The sequence below is a fragment of the Xyrauchen texanus genome, chromosome 18 (genome assembly GCF_025860055.1).
Source record: "Xyrauchen texanus isolate HMW12.3.18 chromosome 18, RBS_HiC_50CHRs, whole genome shotgun sequence".
NCBI lineage: Eukaryota > Metazoa > Chordata > Actinopteri > Cypriniformes > Catostomidae > Xyrauchen > Xyrauchen texanus.
Genome location: NC_068293.1, coordinates 4022009 through 4032512, shown reverse-complemented (window position 1 = coordinate 4032512; position 10504 = coordinate 4022009). Strand labels below are relative to the sequence as shown.

Below are 10504 nucleotides of genomic sequence, written 5' to 3'. Positions count from 1 at the left end.
TGTAAGCATTTCTATATTCATCAGTATTGTAATAGTCCTTGATGTCGGATCTGGATTTTATTTTATGGAAAATCGAATCAAGTTGGATTCTGAACTCGCGACTACATTTTTACAGATAGTAAAACGTGCATCAAACATCCACACCAACCCGGCCTTGTTTTTTTTTATTTTTTATATTTTTTTTTAGATAAGCAGCCAATAACATACAAACAAGAAAGTTTTAAATAATGCCTAAACTAAATACTCCACTAATTAAATTCAGCTAACTCGATGCATGTGTTAACGGACTAATGTCCTACTCGTAACACATTGTTTCCTAGAGCTGAACAAACTCAAAACAAACACAAGCAGCAAATCTATCAGCTGTTAGGACAGTCATTTCTGAGTGGCCCATCGGGGGTCTCCCAACAACTGAGTGTGAAGTATCGCGACATTGTTTCCAGAGTGCAACTAAAAGCTTATTTCATCTTTATCCCCTTTGGAAGCAGCAGCTGGCGCCTCCAAACGCACTGCAGAGGGCGATGAAGGTTTGTGTGTCTGTCCCAAATGTTGACAGCTCCTCCTCCCCCAATGCTAAAAACATCATCATTCACTTAACCTCCCACAGTCTGTCTGATGTCGTTTGCGTGGACAGCTGATTGATGATTTGCTCTGAAGTGACTGTATGAGTGCGCAAAGTAACAGTGGAAGTTTGGACGGGGCGCCATCTTGGCTCCAGCAGTAGCAGCGGCTCTCGAGCGCGTCCCCGGAGCCGCTGTCACACACTCACGGCGCGCCGTTCGCACCAGCCAGAGAAGGTACAGTGTACCAGTTGGTATTTGAAGAGTTTGGGTTGAAAAGTGTTGGGTTGCGAGTGACAGTATGATCTTAGCAGGCTGCGGTCGCGTTAGCCTTTTAGCATGTTAGCTTCTTGGCTGGTTAGTTTCTTACCTAGCTCGCATACTACCAGCATACTGTAGCATGCTAGCTTCTTTTGTAGCTAGCATACTAAGCGTATACCATAGCCATTTAACTGGCTAACGTATTAGCACATTAGCAGCTCGGCTAGGTAGCATGCTAAGCTCATGTACTGCACCCTCATATTATCCTCTTAGCATGCTATGCTCATACAGTATTACAGTGCAACTGCTCTGTATTGTCTCTGTCAAATCAAAATAAGAGGGAAAAAACTCTAACTGACTATTATTGCTGCAAAACATGCATTTATTTGTGGGTGATAGTTGCTGATGTGATGACTGCTTTTGGAAAGTGGAGATTGTTGTCAGTAGTTGAAGGTTTCAGTGAACATAAGTGACACTTGGAGACTCATGTGAATATGTCTGATGAAAAACAGGGTCACTCATGCAGCGAAATAATTTGTTTAGCTGTTTTCGACCACGTATGTACATGCTTTGCTTGATTTATCCACTTCAAAAAGTGTTCTTGTTGTTATTTTGAGAGATGTGGAAATTACATCTTGCTGCATGGAGTAAATGTTTCAGTGCACATTACAGATGTGTGTTACTCTTGAAAGAAAGAAATACATCAGTTTGGGCTTGGTCGTTTGCTTACTGTTCTTACTGTATACGATTATAGATCACTGGTTTTTACACTTAAAAAAAGTCAGTAATTTTAACAGTAAAAGACTGTAAAAATGCTACAGAAATAAAACGTTAATTGATTTACGAATATTAACTGTAAAATATACAATACATTTTTTTTAATATATTTTGAAAGTCAATAAAGTAGTTTTTACATTAAAATGTTGTACAAATTAATCTTTTTAGATGTAACAAGTATGATTTCCCTGTATAATTAATGCAAAAAATGTACATTGTTTAACAAGAGAATACATTTACTTTTTTACAGTAAATGATTGTTAAAATTACAGTAAAAAACAATAATCAGCATTCCCACAATCCCCTGCATGACCCATCATATTTCATTATATTTTATGGGAATAGCTATGTTTCTTCTTATTTCTAATATCAGTTACGTACATTGGGGTGTTCTGTTTTATATTTAATGTATAGTTAAGTTAATGTTTACTGCGTTATTTAAATTTCACATGTGTTATCCTGATGGTGTTTAGTGTTTGTGTGAGTGACACTGAGCGCTGTCTCTACATGTTTATTGGTCATTGCTCCTGGAAGAGACACTATTGATGAACTTCTTCATGTCATCATGTGCTCTTCAGTAATTGTTACGGTGATTAACAAAACCTTTAAAGTTAAAAGCAGACTTTTACAGTTTCAGAAGGTTAATATTAAGTTTTTGATGGTTGTTCAGTAAAATTGTTTACATATTTACTGTATTTTTTACATATTTATTCTGGCAACCACATTTTTTTTTTTTTTTTACATTGTAGGTGTCATCCTCTTCCACATGTGTTTAGGATAAAGTTGATGTTTTGGCCAGTTGTCATCTTGTGTCTGTCACCAAACCTAAAGAGATTGTTTCTCCATACTCTTTTCCATGCTTTTGCTTCTGCATGTGTTGTTTTCATTGCAAAGAGTCTAAAGAGAAGTGATATTCCCCAAGGGAAATGTTGAGGTTAGAGCCTCTCAAGAGCTGTTAAACTGAAGAAATAAATATTCCTAATTTGCTCTGATTGTGTTGCACTGCAAGGATAGAAGATAATAAATCTGCTTGGTTATATTTACAGTGTGGGGCATAAATGCAGCTTATAACTTAAAGAGCACTTTGAAAATGGATGATCAGATCAATATCGTCTGATCTGATTGTTAAAGAAAAGTTTGTGATCGGATCAGCCACAGATTTCATCACTAACTTTAAGATAACATTAAGATGCATTCGCAACATATTTTACTAGTGTAACGGTAGCCAACTGGTAGGTAGCTGTACAGTGTGTAAACCTCACTTCCCTGGCCTCAAGAGGCGCACAAGAGGCTGACACTAGAGGCTGTAGCCTTTAGCCTGCTTGTTAGCGTGCCCGTCTCCCACACCGGAGATGCCGGTTTGAATCCCGTTCGGAGTGGGTCAAGCAATACAGGTTGCAGTGGTGCCATGACCCAGATGGGAGTGAGGTTTAAGGGGGTGAGTGTAATGATAGCCAGCTGGTAGGTAGCTGTACAGTGTGTAAACTTCACTACCCTGGCCTCAAGAGGTACACAAGAGGCTGACGCTAGAGGCTGTATAGCCTTTAGCCTCCTTGTTAGCACACCGGCCTCCCACACCAGAGACGCCGGGATGAATCCCATTTCTTTTTCCACGATATTGCAGCAAAATCTGAAACGGGGCAGATTTCACGATTTGAGTAGATTCTGATTTATTTGTATACATTTCAGTTTTAATGTTCATTTTGCACACATACAAAATATGTTTTGTCTCAGCTATGCTGTAAATTCTACAATTAACCTTCTAATGTGGTACATTAGGAAAATATGAAAGTAAATGCAACCAAAAACTTAAATAAGGTTTAATGTAAAAGTAAAGATTTGGATATTTCAATATCAGCTATCGGGATCATTCAAATAAAGATTACATTGAATTGAAAAATCAATATTTCTATTCAGCACTGAATATGATGTATTAAATTTAATTTTATCCATTAGAAAAGACTTGACTTTATCAATTAGGAATCGATTGGATTGTGAAAAGTCATCACTATATGACACATGGAAAAATGTACTTATGAGGGTGTTGTATCGTGAGTTAAAAGTAAAGATGACACACCAGGAGCCAGGGGTGCAGAAAACGATATTCTTCTTTATTGAGCTTCACAGACAGAGTGCATTTCACAGTGTCAATGTGAAAGTGGAGATAAAGGAATTGAGCTTCAAGCCTTTGTGTGTGCGTGTGTGTGTGTGTGTGTCTTCAGACATCAGCTAAAAGGAAGGTCTTTTTAGAGGCGGAGCAAGTTATTACATTTTATTAAACATCAGGAACCCAAATTGTATTTCTTTGGAATATCATGAACAATGTGTATCAAGAAAGTGAATTCTGATTTCATGTGACTTTAAAGGCAACAGTGAAGGGTTCTTCACAAATAGTTATATTAGTAACAATAGACTGGATCCATTGTGGAGTGACCATTTTACTAGCTGCAATTCAGTTGTTGATATCAGTAATGGATATTTGCACAAGTGACAATGTAATTGTTAGGGATGGGATGATAGGGTTATCTCAAGATACAAAATACAATATAAGGTTCACGATTCGATATTATCTCGATTTGAAAACACTTAAATTACAAAGTATAGCAGAAAATTGTGTGTTGTTTTTTTTTAAATTTTTTTTACACAAAATCCACATTATAATTTCTCATCAAAACAAAGTTCTTTTAATACACAATATAAATCTTAAAAAATTAAATAAGTGTTTCTCATATACCTTTCACTATAAGAAAAGATCGTAAACAAATGAGCCTTCAAAAATATTGGGCTACATTCAGGCTGATCAGGTGCAGAACAATCAACAGAACTGAACACAACCTTTCCTGAAAAAGTATGTGAAAGTGTATGTGTATATGTGTGTGTATATATATATATATATCTCATTTATTTTAATAACATGTTTGTGTCTTGATATAATTACATTTTAACTTTTTAAAAATTTAACAATTCTACTTTCTATCAATTAATATTATTTCTTGAAATTGTACATTTTATAATGTTGAATTGGCTATCAATGTTTGAAATAATGTGTACAGTTTACAAGTAATAACATAACAAGTTTACATTCATTTGTATAAGCGCTATAATGGTACTGTCACTTTAAGAGTTTCACATGCATCAAGTCAAGTCAAGTGGTTTTTATCACATAGACTCGCACAGGTGTTGCAGTTCAAGAGAGAAGTCTCGGTTTCTTGGCACATCTGTGCTATTTGTGATTAAAATGTATATTTATTTTTACTTAATCTGACTGTAAGGAACAGAAAAGATGTTAAAAGACATGTTATTCATTGAAAGTGGAGAGTGGGATCACATCTTTGATGGACACACATTACACAGACAAAATGTTGTTTTAATCTTAAGCACTTTGAAATGGTGTAAAAACAAAAGTTCAGTAGGGTAAAATCAATTTAGAGAAATTATGATGTTTGACTCGTCATTTCATTTATGATCACAGAATAGACAGAAAACAATGTTTCAAATTTTGAAATATCGAGTTTTACCTCAATATGGTTCGCCATTTTTTTGGTTAATGATATATAAAAATTCTATATATAGTCCCATCCCTAGTAATCGTTGATATGTAAAAATATAAATTTTACTAGTAAGAAGTACATGGATGCCACGATCCTACAGTTTCACTATTAACTGCGATTTAAAAATATCACGGTTAATTTAGAATCTACAGTTAAAAACCATGAAGTGTTTTATTTACATGTGGATAAAATGATATATAATGTGTGTGTGTGTGTGTGTGTGTGTGTGTGTATATACATATACAGTGTGTGTGTGTGTGTGTGTGTGTGTGTGTGTGTATATATATATATATATATATATATGAGTTTTCGGTGTAAGCCTACTGTATATGTAGGTCTATTTGGAATTTCAACTATCCCAAATATTCCGGGTTCAATACAAATGAAGCTCAATCAACAGCATTTACATTTATGCATTTGGCAGATGCTTTTATCCAAAGCAACTTATAGTGCACTTATTACAGGGACAATCCCCCCGGAGCAACCTGGAGTTAAGTGTCTTGCTCAAGGACACAATGTTGGTGGCTCCGGAGATTGAACCAGCAACCTTCTGGTTACCAGCTATGTGCTTTAGCCCACTACACCACCACCACTCCATTTGTGGTGTTATGTTGATTACCACAAAATAATTGTAACTTGTACCTCATTTTCTTAAAGAAAAATTATGCAAAGATCAAGATTACCGTGAGGCACTTACAATGGATGTGAATGGGGCCAATCTGTAAACTTTTAAATACTCACTGTTTCAAAAGTATAGACACAAGACATAAACAATATGTTTGAACACCAATTTATTGTGAAAAAATCGTTTACTAACCTTTTCTGTGTAAAGTTACATTTTATGGCATAATCCTGGTAATTTATTAGTCCGCCATAAAACAATGATATAAACAACTTAATGACTCTAATAATACATGAGTTTTAACAGAATATTTAATGTAGAAGCTTTTATAAAATTATGAGCTTCACATTTCTGCCTTTTTAATGGGATAGTTCACCCAATAATGAAAAGTTTTTGGATTATTTACTCACCCTCATATATCAGGTGTGTATGACATTCTTTCTTCATCAGAACACATTTGAAGAAAAATATCTTTGCTCAGTAGGTCCTTAAAATGCAAGTGAATTGCGATTTCTCTTTTAAATCTCCAAAAATCACAGACAGTCTGCATAAACATTATCCATACAACACCAGCTGTTAAATTAGTGTCTCCTAAAGCAATGCGATCTGAAAAAGATAAATATTTAGGCACTTTAACTCTATTCTTCCACAGCCGGAAGAACAGCGCTGTTTACAAGTGAGAAGGAGGAATGCTGTACAGTAGCTTGGTTGATTTTGGTTTAGATCTATTATTATCTGTTTCTTTACTCACAATGGTGCGATTATGCGCTTATCCTGGATGTCTCAACCGAGAGGAGAAAGTGAGATTCTGTCAGTATCATGGCAACACAAATACATCACACGAGAGACTGCTTGGAATCCACCCTCTCCTGAAGTGTTGGATTATAGTTAAAAAGTACATAAATATGGATATTTTTTTGCACAAAGTGATCGTGTCGCTTTAGAAGACATTAGTTTAACAGCTGGTGTCATATGGATAAAGTTTCTGCTGACTGTCTGTGATTTTTGGAGCTTCAAAAGAGAAATCTCCATTCACTTGAATTTTAAGGACCTTCTGATCTGAGATATTGTTATATTTTTGTTCTATGTGTTCTGGTGAAGAAAGAATGTCATGCACACCTGGGATATCATGAGAGCGAGTAAATAATTAGACAATTTTCATTTTTGGGTGAACTATCCCTTTAAACCCTCCAAAAATCAGCCCCATTCACATCCATTGTAAGGCCCTCTGAGTTTTTAAAGAAATGGAGGGACGAGTCAAAATTTATATTTTGTGGTAATCAACATTATTCCACAAATACTGTCGATAGAGCTTAATTTGTACTGAACCTGGAATATTCCTTTTTATTAAAGACATCTGTAATTGCATTTTGAACAGAAGTGAATGACAGATAGTTGTGAATTTCTATGTGTGAAAACGCAGTTGCAGTTTTTGCTGGTTGAAATTCCATTTTTGAATTAAGAATGGGTTTTCTAAGATTGGATGTCGAAAGGGCTTGAGACTAATCATTCTTGATTTACTTTGAGAAATTTACTGAAAGATTGTACAAGATGTGAATATACCGTACATTAGTTTCAGTCTCTGGCTGAACCGTTAAACTGGCTGCATACACTTAAAAGTGGATGTTTTTGATTGACACTGCAAGTTTGTGCAAGAAACAGGTGGACACGGTGTGAGCGAGGAGCAGAGAGCTAAAATGACATCCCTGCATTGTAAGGGTTCACCCGCCTGCATGTGCAGGGGCCCAAGAGAGCAGGAGACCCCTGCAAAATGTGAAGGAAATTATGTCTCTTCACTAGAGAGAGAAAGGGGGACATAGAGATTTACCTTGTGCTTGAGGTATTTTCTGTTGTGAAAATGTTATGAAGTCTGGATGATGCTTTTGAACTGAATCTGCATAGATGTATCTCCCCCAGATCTGTTGTTTTGAAGTATTAACTCATTATTAAGCACTCTCGACTTTAATATTATGCCCACAGAGTCTTGGGCTGCTCAAAATAGACACCTCCCCTGCAGTCCTGTTTATGCCTAGGCCTGATAACACCACTGATCTTTGCACTGCCATTTTGTGTCAGTGAGAATGCACTGGTCGTCCATGTTGGCTCTTGATCCTCCAAAGAGAGAGAGGAATAAGTCTGGTTAAAGGAATACAGCCAGACACTTTGCTGCCAGAGGGCTTTATACAGCAGTGTCTGCTACAGAGATCTGGTTGAATTTTTTTTTATGCCATTGTTTCAGTCCCATTCAGAGCACAACAAATACACAATACGTATTTTACAGTGACAAGTCTTATGCAACTGAAGTCACACATAAATGTCTGAACATCATTGCATGAAATACAAAATATTGAACCACAAAGTGGGATCTGCAAAGAAACTGTCCTTTCTCAGGATCAACTTTTCAGAGCCACTTTTTTAAACAACCAACAATTATCAATATTAGGTATAGGAATCGGAAGACTCTAGTCCTTCGTTCAGCAAGCAGACTACACTGGTCATGCTGCATGTTTCACACTAAAGACTCAAAAGAACCATAAGATTAATTTGTTTGAGGATCGGACTACACATCAAGGTTCGACATAAACGCTTGTCTTGGACAAGTGGATTTTTGAAGGGGGTAAGGGAAAGAAAAGTTCACTTGCCGATGGAACAAGTAGCCTGATTAAAACTTCAGTAACAAAAAAATATTGACTCTCAAAGTGATGTAACATAGGCCTGTGTCAGTTATTAAAAACGTTCATATTCTGCTGTTGAAAATGATCTAACAGGTCCTGAAATTTAATGCGGGATTGCAAGTAGCGCACAATTTTATTCATTCGTGCATGGGCCTGTCACGATTATATTACATTTAAAAACAGAAAAGAGGAAACACTTAAGAATAGATCAAATAAAATAAAATCATACATTAAATCTCCTCCACTACTCCTCCCAGATAACCCTCCAAAAAGACTAAATAGTTGCCCCATTTTTTTTATTAAATCTATCCATGCTACCTAGTCTTCTATACAACATTCCTTTAAATGCCACCACCCTGCCCAGCTTTGTGTGCCACTCTCGAAACAAGGGCTGTCCAGCCGACCTCCATCCCCTAAGAATAATCTTTCTGCCAACCATAACACTGGTCAGGACCCAATTTGTTATATGTTTATCCCCTATATTAATGACCACCCCATCGCCTAAAATACAGAGTCTGGGGCAAAGAGAAATGTGAGTGTCTAATACGTCACACATAAATCTCTGAACCTTCAACCAAAATTCTTGGATCTTAACACACCACCAAAAAACATGTGTTGTGTCCCCATCTTCTGATTGGCATCGCCAGCAGGTGGGCTTGTCTTTTAGACCAAGCCTATACAATCTAGAGGGGGCCTGTCATGATTATTAAATAATCGTCTGATTAGAGATCCCCCGTTAATTTCTGACCCTGGACTGAACTCTAGAGATATGGAGATGAGAGATGTAACAGGTGTTTAAGTGTCTCTCTTCACCATGCAGCTGGTACACAAAGCATTTTTGCTATTTCTGCCTTTCTTTGTAAGATGTGCTGCATTATGACTATTGAGAGAACGCCAAGATTTGAAAGGCTTCAAAATTATAAAATTAGGGATGGGCATTCATCAAAAATTTGGTATTCGAATATAAAAAAAAAGGACTATTTGAATATTCTATTATTTAAATGAAGGTAATTAATGAGAAAGAGACGTTGTAAATATTATTTTAGTCATAAAGGTTGCGTCACAATTTAAAAAAAAACAAGCTTCTAATTATAATCAAAACAAGCTTATATCATGTCCTGTGTTTTTTTTATTTATACGTTTAAACTAGCCAGAGTGAAAACAGAAAAGTACAGAATTAAAGCATTTAAAGCATTTTAAGCTCACGCAAAGCGAAGAAAAAAACGCTAATGAAGTAGACTAAACACACCAGTTTAAATGATGGAATATCCCATACCTCAGCTAGCATAGTCTTTCTTGGATGCCATGTTTGTTGTTTACAGAAGGGTCACGAGGATAACATTGCTACGGTGATGCTGCTTTCTGACGAGCTGCACATATGCGAGAGTAAAGTGTACACCGCTTATCCAGTACATTTAAACAGGAACCCAGCTTTCTCACAGTAAGCCACATTCTCACAATAGCCCACTTTTTTGGTGTCCATCTGAACATACTGACAGAACCGTTTGCTCAACAAATGTGATCAACTTGTCCACACTTAACAGCGCCACCCAGTGCATTCGGTTACAACTATAAATCTCTCCAAAAATCACACTATTGTTAACTAATATTAAAAATGTTGTTAATTATAAATGGGAGCGATTATTTTATTGCATTGCTCGCTTACGGATATGCGGTATAACGCATTTGCATTTCGAATGAACAGGTTTAGAAAGTTTATACACCTGTAACATCTTTAGTTCAGTAACTATGTGACAAAGCACTTCCTCACTGTGCATGTTCACACTAAACTCAACAGGTGCTCCTGACAGCTGCATGAGAGAGGGAGAGAGAGAGTGGACTTATTCGCCATCTTGGATTTATTTCTCTGCCGAGCTCATTGCGGTGTATTCTGGGATTGCCTACCCGGAGGAGGATACATATGAAGCTACCTTAAAATTTGGACAAACAGATATCTGAAGAGACTGCATAATTAAGATACTTAACTTATCGAACAGCCTTCGCGTCGGACAGACCCCATATTTCCCTATTTTATTTTTTTGGTTTATATATTTGAAG

General features: G+C 36.5%; 1 protein-coding gene across 1 annotated transcript in view; it reads left to right on the top strand.

Moving 5' to 3' along the window:
- Positions 1-555: 555 nt before the first annotated feature.
- tlk1a (tousled-like kinase 1a) overlaps positions 556-10504 on the top strand; it is a 62098-nt gene continuing 52149 nt past the window's right edge. The window contains exon 1 of the mRNA XM_052148566.1: positions 556-797. The gene's annotated coding sequence lies outside the window, so the exon portion shown is untranslated. The remainder of the gene's footprint in view (positions 798-10504) is intronic.